Source organism: Aquarana catesbeiana, linkage group LG10, assembly GCF_042186555.1.
Source record: "Aquarana catesbeiana isolate 2022-GZ linkage group LG10, ASM4218655v1, whole genome shotgun sequence".
Classification (NCBI taxonomy): domain Eukaryota; kingdom Metazoa; phylum Chordata; class Amphibia; order Anura; family Ranidae; genus Aquarana; species Aquarana catesbeiana.
In genome coordinates, this window is record NC_133333.1 from 43,961,600 (window position 1) to 43,976,309 (window position 14,710).

General features: G+C 45.6%; 1 protein-coding gene across 6 annotated transcripts in view; it reads left to right on the forward strand.

Moving 5' to 3' along the window:
• The window catches only part of LOC141110635 (cell adhesion molecule CEACAM1-like), a 165,261-nt gene that overhangs the window by 123,327 nt on the left and 27,224 nt on the right, over positions 1–14,710 (forward strand). Inside the window, exon 13 of one of the 6 annotated variants that reach the window (XM_073602085.1) lies at positions 4,816–5,283. The exons of 2 other annotated variants lie outside the window; for them this stretch is intronic. The gene's annotated coding sequence lies outside the window, so the exon portion shown is untranslated. Of the gene's footprint in view, positions 1–934; positions 1,704–3,796; positions 4,514–4,815; positions 5,284–14,710 lie in introns of those variants that run through there. 3 more of the 6 variants (XM_073602089.1, XM_073602084.1, XM_073602086.1) reach the window with 3 other exon arrangements.

Genomic DNA, 14,710 nt, shown 5'->3' on the forward strand with positions numbered 1-14,710 from the left:
CTTTGACTATATGGGATGTGGTGCGATGCCTTTTTGGTTGATCCACCCACATTTATTTTCCACTAAAGCCTCCAAATTTTTTATATTTTTTGACAGCAGAGCCTGTAGAATAAAATGGTGGTGGATGGAATATTTTTATGTCATACAATATTTATGCTACTGTTTATCACATCTATATTCAGTAATAAAATGTCTAGCAAAGAGATACAAAAATAGGCAAATCTTTTAAAACTGCATGCTCCTGTAATATAGCAAAAAACTATGGTACCCAAAATGTAAATGCCTTTATAGTTAGTTCAGCTCAGATTATACATGATGGCCCTAGAATTATAACTCTAATGCCTCGTACACACGATCGGACTTTCCAACAACAAAACCGTGGAATTTTGTTTGAAGGTTGTTGGCTCCAACTTGTCTTGCATACACACAGTCACACAAATGTTGGCCAACAATTACAAACGTAGTGACGTACAAGACGTACGGTGAGCCGATAAAAAGGAAGTTCAATAGTCATGTGATATCTCTATTACTAGCACTAGTTTTACAAGACCGAGCACTTCTGGCTCGTACTTTATACCGAGCATGCGCAAACTTTTGTGCGACGGACTTGTGTACACACAATCGGAAAGTCCGACAACAAAAATTTGTTGGTGGAAAATATGAGAACCTGTTAGCCAACATTTGTTGGTGGAAAGTCCGCCAACAAATGTTCGATGGAGCATACACATGGTCGGACTTTCCGCCAACAAGCTCACATCCAACATTTGTTGTCGGAAAATCTGATCACGTGTATGGGGCATTACTCTGTTGTGTGTAACTATACCTAATATGTGTAGCACAATTTTCAATTTTGTATTGCCGGGATCAGAGGGGTAAACAGGCTTCTGGGAGACACTTCAGTAACTTAAAATATAATTTATTTTTCACCAAACAGAAAAAATTACAGGCTTTGTCTTCAGGCGCAGCTCAAACAACGCAAGTAAATCCTCTCATCAGAACAACACAGTCTTAAAGGAATAACGTTTAGTGTCCCAGCCACAGCATACACAGTGTTGGAAAGTCACATTTACAGGCAAGATGACCCAGCAGGACAAAGTCAGAGTATGGAGGCTTCCATGCAGCATTCAGGTCTTCTCACCACAAACAGCAAAACAGGCATACACAAGCCTCTCTGACTAGTTGCTCAATAAAGAGGCCTGAAGGGAAAGTACCTACCTACCCTCTACAATTAACTCCTCCTAAACTAGCTCCAGGCTAACGCTCTACAGTATGCATACCTGACACATGAGTTTGTGTTCAAATGTGTGTATGTCTTAGACATTTTTTTAAACTTAATTATTGTCACAAGGAGGCTTACAAGTATTTAAACACAGTGCAGGTAACAGGTTCTCTTTAATGAGACACACAGTGCCTTGAAAAAGTATTCATACCACTTGAAATTTTCAACATTTTGTCATAAAAGCCCAATAAAATACATTTACTGTACATTTTTGTTGTAACATGTGATAGACCAACACAAAGTGGCACATAATTGTGAAGTGGAAGGAAAATAAATGGTTTTCAATTTTTTTTTTTTTACATATAAATATGTGAATAGTGTGGCATGCATTTCTATTCAGCCCCCTTTAGGCTGGGTTCACACTGGTGCGACACGACAGCCGTCCTACTTTGGATCCGACTTTGCCCTGAGACATAAAGCCGGCATGTGTCCGACTTTCAATGAACGGGGATCCGACTTGGATCCCCGCCAATGCCCGGCATTGGTTGGTATTAGGGGGAACTCCGCGCCAAATTTTAAATAAAAAACTGGCATGGGTTCCCCCTCCAAGGGCATACCAGGCCCTTGGGTCTGGTATGGACCTTGAGGGGAACCCCCTACGCCGAAAAAAACGGCATGGGGGGTCGCCCCCAACCCATACCAGACCCTTATCCGAGCACGCAGCCCGGCCGGACAGGAATGGGGGTGGGGACGAGCGAGCGCCCCCCCCCTCCTGAACCGTACCAGGCCGCATGCCCTCAACATGGGGGGTTGGTGCCTTGGGGGAGGGGGCGCGCTGCGGCCCCCCACCCCAAAGCACCTTGTCCCCATGTTGATGAGGACAAGGGCCTCTTCCCGACAACCCTGGCCATTGGTTGTCGGGGTCTGCGGGCGGAGGGCTTATCGGAATCCAGGAGCCCCCTTTAATAAGGGGGCCCCCAGATCCCGGCCCCCCACCCTATGTGAATGAGTATGGGGTACATGGTACCCCTACCCATTCACCTAGGGAAGTGTCAATAAAAAAAACCACAGTACACAGGTTTCAAAATTAATTTATTGGGCAGCTCCGGTATCTTCTTCCGACTTCTCCCGGTGTTCCGCCTCTTCTCCCGGGCCCCACCGCTATCTTCTTCCAGCTCTATTGCCAGCGAGGGGCCCGGTCTGCTGCCGCTGTCTTGTCGCCGCTGTCTCGCCGCTTCTTCTCTTCATCTCTTCTTCCGATGTTGACACGACGCTCTCCCCGGCTGGAATGCTCTCTGTGCGCTCTGCTCTGACTTATATAGGCGGTGACCCCGCCCCCTTATGCCGTCACAGTCCCTGGCATGCGGCCTGGTACGGTTCAGGAGGGGGGGCGCTCGCTCGTCCCCACCCCCATTCCTGTCCGGCCGGGCTGCGTGCTCGGATAAGGGTCTGGTATGGATTGGGGGGGACCCCCACGCCGTTTTTATCGGCGTAGGGGGTTCCCCTCAAGGTCCATACCAGACCCAAGGGCCTGGTATGCTCTTGGAGGGGGAACCCATGCCGGTTTTTTATTTAAAATTTGGCGCGGAGTTCCCCCTCAAGAACATCTGAGCACAAGTCGCGTGCCGAAGTCGGATCATGCAAGACGGCAATCCGACTTTGATCCGACTTCAATGATAGTCAATAGGCTGAAGTAGGATCAAAGTCGGACCAAAGTAGTACAGGGAGCATTTCTAAAGTCGGAACGACTTGTGTCGGACCAGTTAGGACGGCTCCCATAGGGAAACATTAAATTTCACACGTCATGCGACATGAGCTCCCAATGTCGGAGCGTTTGTCGGACCAGTGTGAACCCAGCCTAACTCTGATACTCCAAACTAAAATCATGTGGAACCAATTGCCTTCAGAAGTCACCTAATTAGTAAAGAGAGTCCACCTGTGTATAATTTAATCTCAGTATAAATACAGCTGTTCTGTAAAGCCTTTAGAGGTTTGTTAGAGAACCTTAGTAAACGAACAGTATCATGAAGCCCAAGGAACACACCAGACAGGTCAGGGATAAAGTTGTGGAGAAGTTTAAGACAGGGTTAGGTTATAAAAAAATATCCCAAACTTTGAACATCTCACGGAGCTCTGTTCAATCCATCATCAAATTGGAAAGAGTATGGCACAACTGGAAACCTATCAAGACATGGCTGTCCGCCTAAACTGACATGCTGGGCAAGAAGAGCATTAATCAGAGAAGCAGCTGAGAGGTAACTCTGGAGGAGCTGCAGAGATCCACAGCTCAGGTGGGAGAATCTGTCCACAGGACAACTCTAGACAGCTCTGAACCCAGAGATTCTTAGAGCTGAGCGGTTCCGTGTTCATACTACCCAGGGAAAATAGGCAAATTGTTAGTATGATGGCAATAAAAGGGTTAAACAATATCTAAAGCCATATTTTTTGTAGTTCCATAAAGCAGGGAGGGGTTACAACCCCTAATAGTTTGTTCTATATTATAACACCATTCATTAATGTGTGTACAATATTTGTACATTTTTACATTTTATTATTTGTCTTTAATTTTTCCTCTAGCATTTTCCAGATGTAATGTACTCACATATGATCCCCAATCAGCATGAGGACATCCTTTCCTCCGTGAAATTCTCCCAGCATCATCAGACTTTTCTCAGCCTGCACAATATCTACATGGTCAGTGCAGACCTGACCTGGCCATACACTTTTCACTGTTTCATAAATAAATAGTACTGATATAGTGTATTGGTTGATGAATGAGGCCACAAGCAAGTTTGATATTGGTAATTTTAATGCCACTGAAAAAGTCAGTGACCAAATAATAATAATTTCTTTCACCCATGGAGCAGGCAGAATGTTTGTTAGTTACCTTGCAGCTGTTTGTTTGTCTGTTACCTTGCAGCGCTGGGTACTGTATTAAAACATACGGATATGTATTTCAGTGTGGACTCTGCAAAGCTCTGTAGAATATGATGAGGTATTCTTCTGATGAAGTCAAGAGACTTCATCAGAGGAGTCAGGAGTATGTAATACACAGAATTCAGAGGTTAGGAGTACCTAATGCACAGAGTAGAGGGGTGAGGGGTGTGTAGCACACAGAGTGCAGTGTTCAGGAGTTTGTAATACACAGAGTGTAGGGGTCAGGAGTGTGAAATGGACAGAGTGTAGGGGTCAGGAGTGTGAAATGGTCACAGTGTCGGGGTCAGGCATGTGTAAGAGTGTGCAAGGATAAGGACTCTGCAGACTTAGATGAGCTAAGTTCCTTGAGGGCAGCAATTGATGTGAATGTACAATATGTAAAGCATTACTTAAGTTGTTGGCGCTATATAAATGTATATCTTGTTTTTGTATGAAATGCCACATGTATTGTTTAACATGTTTATTTTTTTCCTTTTTCTCCATTTCTGTCCAAATGTTGCCAAGATATCTGCTCTCAGGCATGTGATCATTTTTTACACATACTTGAAGGACGTATTCTCCCTTGGCAAGGGTGTAGCCACCCCAACTTAAGCAGGAGCCTGTATTTAAATGTAGTATTTGCCAAGCTTTAGTTAGCCTGAGTTTAATTAATATTTCAGCTTTCTTGGATCTCTCCTGGACTTCTAGTGCCTTACAGTCAGGAGCTGCTTTCACAGAATGCTGGGTTTTCTTGAAAGTCCTGTATCTGAGGAGCATCGCTACTTTTGACCCCTTATCTGAAGTCTTATCCTAGTCTGTGGGTGTCCTGTACCCTCCTTCTCTCCCTCTGGAGTGTTGAGTGAAAGTCAATAAACTTCATTTCTTGCATCTGAAAGTGACTGGTGCCCATTTGTACACTTTCCTTTTTGCTATTGCCAAAGATTAGACCCTGAGGTGAATGGTTATCCAACTTCTTTTTTGAAGTATCAAAGATGCTTTGGAGGTCAGAGGGGCTACATACTGAAAATATACCCCAACACATTTTGATGCTTCCTCTTTCCAATGTACTGCACATGGTTGTGTATTTATTAATGTTATGTCTTGATTTCCACTAATAAATTTTAAACAATAACTAAATCATATGAAAACTGACTCTGTCGGTTTCTTTAGTTATTATAAGTAATGATGATGAAGCTGGCCTGGTTTTGGTTTGCCAGAGAATGGTAAATTCTGTCAGTAGATGGTATTACAGTACAAGGAATTAGGGCTCAATTTTCTAAGTTACGTTAACTTTTGTTTCACTGTATTAGCATACAGTGTCATTCTTTTGAGAGTTCGAGTCCTTTTCAGAATCCTTTTCAGAAGTGGTTATTTGTGTTGCTTTCTGCCTTTTCTTTGGCAAGTGAAAAAGGATTGATATTCAAGACATGTTATGTTATGTAGTATTATGTTATGAGTCTATTTGATTAGTTAGAGGCAGAGGAGCAGGAAATTGTTTCTAGTGGTTGTATTGGGAGTGGCCCTGCCAATTACGGCTGAACTAATCATAGCTATGTATTTTTATATTCCCCTAGCAAAGCCACTTGCCTTGCAGCACTATGGACCCTGGTTCAAATCCCAACCAGAACGCTACCTGCATGGAATTTGTCATTTGACAGAACCCACATTCAAATCTGTTGTATGGCTCCTACACGTGTGAGATAGAGAAGATACACACTTATTTATGTTCCCCTGACCAAGTCAGTCCTGTTCTGGCAGCACAGTAGCTTTAGTGATTAGCCCTTCTGCCTGACAGAACTAAGATCTTCGGTTCGGTGCTCAGTGGAACCCCATCCTGTTGCTGGGAGTGAGGTTAAGGGCCCAAAATACATCCCTGGGAATTACAGACCAGTTAGCCTAACATCAATAGTATGCAAGCTCTTGGAGGGGATGATAAGGGACTATAAACAAGATTTTAGTAACGAGAATGGTATCATTAGCAGTAATCAGCATGGATTCATGAAGAATCATTCTTGCCAAACCAATCTATTAACCTTCTATGAGGAGGTGAGTTGCCATCTAGGTAAAGGAAGGCCTGTAGACATGGTGTACGTGGTCTTTGCAAAAGCATTTGACACAGTTCCCCAAAAATGATTACTGTACAAAATAAGGTCCATTTGCATGGACCATAGGGTGAGTACATGGCTTGAAAACTGTTTACAAGGGCGAGTTCAGAGGGTGGTGATAAATGGGGAGTATGCAGACTGGTCAGAGGTGGGTAGTGGGGTCCCCCAGGGTTGGGACCAATCCTATTTAATTTGTTCATAAATGACCTGGAGGATGGGGTAAACAGTTCAATCTCTGTAGTTGCGGACAATTCTAAGCTAAGCAGGGCAATAACTTCTCCGCAGGATGTGGAAACCTTGCAAAAAGATCGTAACAAATTAATGGGGTGGGCAACCACACGGCAAATGAGGTTTAATGTAGAAAAATGTAAAATAATGCATGTGTGTGCCAAAAAGTATGAATGCAATCTATAGACCTGGGGGTCCTAGTAGATGATAGGCTCAGCAATGGCATGCAATGCCAAGCTGCTGCTAACATAGCAAACAGAATATTGGCATTCATTAAAAAGGGATCAACTCCAAAGATAAAGCGATAATTCTCTTGCTCTACAAGAATCTGGTCCAGCCGCACCTAGAGTATGCTGTGCAGTTCTGGGCACCAGTCCTCAGGAAGGATGTACTGGAAATGGAGCGAGTACAAAGAAGGGCAACTAACCTAATGAAGGGTCTGGAGGATATTAGTTATGAGGAAAGGTTGCCAGCACTGAACTTATTCTCTCTGGAAAAGAGACACTTGAGAGGGGATAGGATTTCAATTTATAAATACCGAACTGGTGACCCCACAATAGGGATAAAACTTTTTCGCGGAAGGGAGTTTAACAAGACACGTGGCCACTCATTCAAATTAGAAGAAAAGAGGTTTAACCTTAAACTACGTAGAGGGTTCTTTACTGTAAGAGCGCCAAGGATGTGGATTTCCCTTCCACAGGCAGTGGTCTCAGCGGGGAGCATCGATAGCTTAAAAAAACTATTCGATAAGCACCTGAACTAAAACAAACACAATACAAGCTGCAGCTAGATTGTGGAACTGAAATGTATTTATTTAGGATGGAGTTCCTCATTAAGCCATCATTCCCCTTGGATCATTATCAGACAGTGGAGCATTGATAAAGTGCCTTGTAGAACGATCTTTTGAGAAGAGCTTAGTGATCCGAACCACTTCTGTGCTGTGTGGGTGATGGTAAGATTTGAGATGATAACCCAACATAATTTGCTGTAAAGGATTTTTCTTCATGAAATGCAACAGGTAACTTTTTGTAGGAAGCTCCAGCACTCCAACATTAAAACAATTTAAACACAGAAAATAAGTTTATTTTGGCCAGGCATCACTGCCAATTGCTGATAAAAAAAAAAAACAGAAATATTAGAGGGTAATGAACAGATACATATTAGCACATATACATGTATGCATTTATTGCCATTTTCTGTTCCTATAGCAAATAAGTATCACATAGGCTTTACAGAGTACATAGGACCATGCATATCAGTCCATGCCTCATAGAGGTGTACAGACTTTTGATCCCTGACAAAGTGCTGAACATACCCATATGTGGTTGGTTAATAATATAATAGCATGTTTCGGGGGTTGTTTTTACCATAATTAAAGTATATGTGAACCCTTTACCTTGTAAAACAACCAAATAGTTTAAAATGGAAATGCAAGGCTAACATATTTGTTTTATTTTTCTATAAGTGATCATATAACCTCTGTTTTCAGCTACAGAAGAGGGGATGGGGGTGTCAGGGATCTTAAATGAAGAGCTGTGTAGACTTGTGCCAGCATTGGAAGACAAGTAAGCTGTGATCTCAGCACAGCCAGAAAACTGACCACATTGGGAAGGATGTCCTTTATGTCTAGCGTGGTCAGTTTTTAATAGGAAAGCAGAGAGACTGGCGGGATCACCAAATATTTCCCACAAAGGAAGAATACAAAGAACAGGATACCTTTTTAAAACAAGTATAAGGTACAACATATACATATCAGAAATATGAAATGTTAGGATAACAAACACTTTAAGACTCCATACCTGGGGCGCCCAAGACAGAGCTGGAAAAACCAAGGCACCAAATTCTCAAAATGTACATTTTTCTATTTCTGTCTGGTCTCATGTCTATTTACAATTTACATTGTGGGTAAGTTCAGCAGAGGATGGTAGTGCTTGAGTGAGAACCTCACCTCTAATAAAAATTCAAGGGTCTCTTTTACAGAACAGGGTGGAGCCCTATAAAAGGGTGTCATCATTCCTTTGTGCCAGGGCAAACTTTTTACAAAAAGGATTGAGTAAAGCTAGCCATATATGGATCAAAATTCTGTGGGTCCAGTAGGAACCAGGCAAATTTTGGTCCATGTATGGCCATTCCTGTTCACGAGAAGTTGATCTATTGATTGACTTCTTATGGTCCTGACGGAAAATTTTCATTTGATCAGCACATGCAACCATATACAGTATATTGGTTTATGTTCAGAGGCAAGCAGATGCTACTGCCACAAACAAGCTTAAAATGTCCTCCTACTGTACAATCCCTGGCCAACCTTTAGGATGACCTTGCCTTTTAATTCTCCCTTCACCTAATCTGCAACACCTAACTTTACTCATAACCCCTACTTTATATTAATAATATTAGCAACCCCAGCGCTGAAAAATCCTACTTTGTTCTCTTTGTTTATGAGGGGGCTGGGGAGCTGTGTTTGCCATAATTAACCCTGGTTGTACTGTGCTGGCAAATCTCATTATCAGATTTGAACACTTTCTGTCCTAACAAAGGGTTGAAAAGTTAGCGGAAGTTTAATGTGACACTAAACAGTAACCCAACTGCTAACACCCAATCCCTTAAAATGAAACTCCATGCAAACAGTTTAATATACAGTAGAAAAACACGTATGTGGACTGCCTAAGGATTTGTAACCTGGTCCAAACACTTTTGTAAGAATGAGCAGAAACTAACTGGTTATGAGAGCTGCTACTACCAGTCATCTACTACCTGCTGTGAAGGGGAAAACAGGAGGCTGATGTCAGGACAGAGTTTGTCTTTGTTAGTTATGCATCCCTCTTGCCATTAAAGAGGAAGTAAACCCTGATGGGTTTACTTCCTCTTTGTTTCCCTGCAAAGGTAAAGCATAATGGGCTACTATGCATCGCATAGTAACCCATTATGTGTCACTTACCTGACACAGGAGCCTGCGATGTCACCGCTGTCCCTTCTTCCACGAAGCGTCCATCTTCTTTCCAATCACAGTGCCGGAGCCGCAATGACATCACTGTGCGCTGGTGCAGCCACTAATGGCATGATCGCCGTTAGAAACGGCACGCTCAGTGCACCGTTGTCTATGGCGCATGCGCCGTAGACACCGGTGCCTGTCTTTTGGAAATATCTCCTAAACCGTGTAGGTTTAGGAGATATTTCTTGCACCTACAGGTAAGCCTTAATCTAGGCTTACCTGTAGGTAAAAGTGGTCTGTAAGTGTTTACAACCACTTTAAGCAAGAGTTTCTTTAAATGTATTTATGGATGGTTGCAGTCAGCCAATTTATAGTCTGCATCTTGTTCAGTTTCCCCTAATTCTCCCAGCATTAGTGTGAGATCTTACAGTAGGTATGGATTATGAATATGCATATAAATTTTCCAGCCCACCAATAGGAGTTTCCTTTGCCAGTGGTGTATTATGGGAAAGGGTATATGGTACATATTCAGGGCTGGCTAATGCAAGCTCTCTTCCTCCCCAGGCTGTGGCCTTGGGTGGGTGTATGTGCTGGAGCTAATTATTTAGGCCTGTCTGCCTAAAGGGACCTAAAGGTGAGAAGGTCTGGAGTTTGGGCTCAAAAGCAAATGGATTTGGAGTTGTCCTTCTCTGAGTGCAGGATGGAGTCCCATGAAGGTTGGTTAATGCTCCTGGAGAAAGAGGATGCTGTTGCTACTGGTGATTAGGGATGAGCTTCGTGTTCGAGTCGAACCCATGTTCGACTCGAACATCGGCTGTTCGCCCGTTCGCCGAATTGCGTACGATATGGGCCGTTCGCGCTAAATTCGTGTGGCGCGTCACGGCCCATAATTCACTGCGGCATCGCAGTGCATTGCTGGCTGATGATTGGCCAAGCATGCACTATGACCCGCATGCTTGGCCAATCACAGCGCCGTCAGTAGAGAGAGCTGTAATTGGCCAAAGCCATGGTGGCTTTGGCCAATTATGGCTCAGGGGATTTAGTACACACACTATATAAGGCCGCCTGCACGGCGGCCCTGTGTAGTGTGTGTTCCGGTGTGCTGAGAGATAGAGAGAGAGAGAGACAGTGTCATTTGATTTGAGTTAGATAGATTAGGCAGAACAGTCAGTCAGTTAGCTGCACTTACAGTGTATTGTGTATATATATGCATCCCAGGTGTTGCATATATATATATACACTGTATTCAGTTTAGCTAGATCCGTTCCTGTTATCTTCTATCTAGACTATTTACATTTAGTGCAGTGCGTCCTGCTCACAGTGTTCAGCTAGATCCGTTCCTGCTATTTACATTTAGTGCAGTGCGTCCTGCTCACAGTGTTCAGCTAGATCCATTCCTGTTATCTTCTAGACTATTTACATTTAGTGCAGTGCGTCCTGCTCACAGTGTTCAGCTAGATCCGTTCCTGCTATTTACATTTAGTGCAGTGCGTCCTGCTCACAGTGTTCAGCTAGATCCGTTCCTGCTATTTACATTTAGTGCAGTGCGTCCTGCTCACAGTGTTCAGCTAGATCCGTTCCTGCTATTTACATTTAGTGCAGTGCGTCCTGCTCACAGTGTTCAGCTAGATCCGTTCCTGTTATCTTCTAGACTATTTACATTTAGTGCAGTGCGTCCTGCTCACAGTGTTCAGCTAGATCCGTTCCTGTTATTTACATTTAGTGCAGTGCGTCCTGCTCACAGTGTTCAGCTAGATCCGTTCCTGCTATTTACATTTAGTGCAGTGCGTCCTGCTCACAGTGTTCAGCTAGAGCCGTTCCTGCTATTTACATTTAGTGCAGTGCGTCCTGCTCACAGTGTTCAGCTAGATCCGTTCCTGTTATCTTCTAGACTATTTACATTTAGTGCAGTGCGTCCTGTTCACAGTGTTCAGCTAGATCCGTTCCTGCTATTTACATTTAGTGCAGTGCGTCCTGCTCACAGTGTTCAGCTAGATCCGTTCCTGCTATTTACATTTAGTGCAGTGCGTCCTGCTCACAGTGTTCAGCTAGATCCGTTCCTGTTATCTTCTAGACTATTTACATTTAGTGCAGTGCGTCCTGCTCACAGTGTTCAGCTAGATCCGTTCCTGTTATTTACATTTAGTGCAGTGCGTCCTGCTCACAGTGTTCAGCTAGATCCGTTCCTGCTATTTACATTTAGTGCAGTGCGTCCTGCTCACAGTGTTCAGCTAGATCCGTTCCTGCTATTTACATTTAGTGCAGTGCGTCCTGCTCACAGTGTTCAGCTAGATCCGTTCCTGTTATCTTCTAGACTATTTACATTTAGTGCAGTGCGTCCTGCTCACAGTGTTCAGCTAGATCCGTTCCTGTTATTTACATTTAGTGCAGTGCGTCCTGCTCACAGTGTTCAGCTAGAGCCGTTCCTGCTATTTACATTTAGTGCAGTGCGTCCTGCTCACAGTGTTCAGCTAGATCCGTTCCTGTTATCTTCTAGACTATTTACATTTAGTGCAGTGCGTCCTGCTCACAGTGTTCAGCTAGATCCGTTCCTGTTATCTTCCTACTGACAGGCAGGCTTGTCTGGTTACAGTATATAAAGCTACCTGAAGAAAATTACAGGTGTTCTGTTTGATCCTATTAGTACCACGGTCAGGCAGCTAGACTATTTACATTTAGTACAGTGCGTCCTGCTCACAGTGTTCAGCTAGATCCGTTCCTGTTATCTTCCTACTGACAGGCAGGCTTGTCTGGTTACAGTATATAAAGCTACCTGAAGAAAATTACAGGTGTTCTATCCCAGCTTAGTGCAGCTACAGGCCATTAGTATGTCTGGAAGGCCAAGAAGGAGAGGCAGACAGTCACAAGCCAATAAGAGAGGGCAAGCAGGCTCTGTGTCTAGTGCTGGTCGTGGAGACGGTGCATCCTCATCAGCACGTGGCCATGGGACACGCTTGGCCTTTTTTTCGGTAGCTGGCCGTGTTGAGCCGCAACATGCGGAAGACTTGGTCGAGTGGATGACCAAGCCGTCCTCATCCTCCTCATCCTCTCTCACCCATGCCCAGGGTGCTTTGTCTGGCAAAGCAGCGGCCTCTTCCCTCAGCTCAATGTCATCAGTGACTCCTTCCCTAGCTCCACCATGTCCTCATGAGGATTCCCTCGAACTGTTTGACCACAGTGTTGGGTACATGCTCCAGGAGGATGCCCAGCGTTTGGAAGGCTCTGATGACGATACTGAGCTCGATGAAGGCAGTAACATGAGCACGGACAGAGGGGGTGCCCAAGAAGGACAGCAATCTGGCAGTCATGCTCCCCCTGCTGCAGCATACTGCCAGGTTTGCTCCAGTGATGAGGAGGGAGGGGATGATGAGGTCACTGACTCAACGTGGGTGCCTGATAGGAGAGAGGAGGAGGAGGAGGAGGAGGAGGAGGCGGCGGCACATCACCAACGAGGCAGGATGCCCTCCAGGGGCCAGCCTAAGGGCAGCACATTGACTGCATCACACCCCAAAGCTCCACATGTGCAGGGCGCTGCAGTCTCTGCGCGTTATTCAAAAAGTTCTTTGGTGTGGGCCTTTTTTGAGACGAGTGCATCAGATCTCACCGCTGCTATTTGAAACATATGTCTCAAGCGTATCTCGCGTGGCCAAAACATCTCCCGCTTGGGTACCACATGCTTGACCAGACATATGTTGACCTGCCATGCAGTTCGTTGGCAAGCGTATCTAAAAGACCCACACCAAAGAACAAAGAGGATCTCTCCTTGCTCCTCATCAGCTGAGATTTCCAACCCCACTAGACCTTCAGTCCTCTCTGAGACCTGCAGTGAGAGGAATGAAGGTGTAGAATTAGGTGTGTCACAGTCAAGTACTTGTGGGCAATCTGCTTTTGGTACACCGACGTCAGATTGTACCAGGCAAATTTCCCTGCCCCAGCTGCTGCACCGCCGAAAGAAGTTTGCTCCCAGCCATCCACATGCCCAGCGGTTGAATGCTAGCTTGGCAAAATTGCTAGCACTTCAACTGCTGCCTTTTCAGTTGGTAGACTCTGCCCCCTTCCGTGAGTTTGTGGAATGTGCGGTTCCTCAGTGGCAGGTACCCAAACGCCACTTTTTCTCACGGAAGGCGATTCCGGCTCTCTACCGGCATGTGGAAGGCAATGTCCATGCCTCGCTGGACAGGGCGGTCAGCGGTAAGGTGCATATTACCACTGACTCATGGTCCAGCAGGCATGGACAGGGACGTTACCTAAGTTTCACGGCGCATTGGGTGACTCTGCTGGCAGCTGGGAAGGATGCAGGACAAGGTGCAGTAGTGTTGGAGGTTGTTCCGCCACCACGCCTCCAAAATGCTGATTGTGACACACCTCTCTCCTCCACCCCCTCCTCTTCTTCTTCCTCCATGGCCTCTTCCTCGGAACCAGCGGTGCTCCGTAGGCGTTCAAGGGGCTACGCAAGTACGCAGGCCAAAAGATGCCATGCGGTGCTTGAGCTGGTGTGCTTGGGGGACAGGAGCCACACTGGGGCAGAGGTTCTGTCAGCTCTGCAGGGGCAGGTTCAGAGGTGGTTGACGCCACGCCAACTTAAGGCAGGAATGGTGGTTTGCGACAATGGCACCAACCTCCTCTCTGCCCTCCGACAGGGACAAATGACCCATGTGCCCTGTTTGGCTCACGTCCTTAACTTGGTGGTGCAGCGGTTCTTGGGCAGGTACCCGGGCTTACAGGATGTCCTGAGGCAGGCCAGGAAAGTCTGTGTGCATTTCCGCCGGTCATATAATGCCAGTGCTCGGCTGACGGACCTCCAAAAGGAGTTTAACCTGCCCAAGAACCGCCTAATCTGTGACATGCCCACCAGGTGGAACTCAACGTTGGCCATGCTGCAGCGGCTGCACACGCAGCAGAGGGCCATCAATGAGTACCTGTGCGACTATGGCACCAGGACAGGGTCAGGGGAGCTTGGTTTTTTTTCCCCACGCCAGTGGGCCATGATCAGGGATGCATGCACTGTCCTGTCACCATTCGAGGAGGCCACGAGGATGGTGAGCAGTGACAGTGCATGCATCAGTGACACTGTCCCCCTTGTCCACCTGTTGGAGCACACGCTGCGTGGAATAATGGACAGGGCACTTGAGGCAGAACAGAGGCAGGAAGAGGAGGACTTCCTTAGCTCTCAAGGCCCCCTTTATCCAGACAGTGTTCCTGCGTGCCCGCCGATCACACAGGAAGAGGACGAGGAGGAGGAGGAGGAGGAAGATTGTGTCAGTATGGAGGTGGAGCCTGGCACTCAGCATCAGCAGCAGTCTTTAAGGG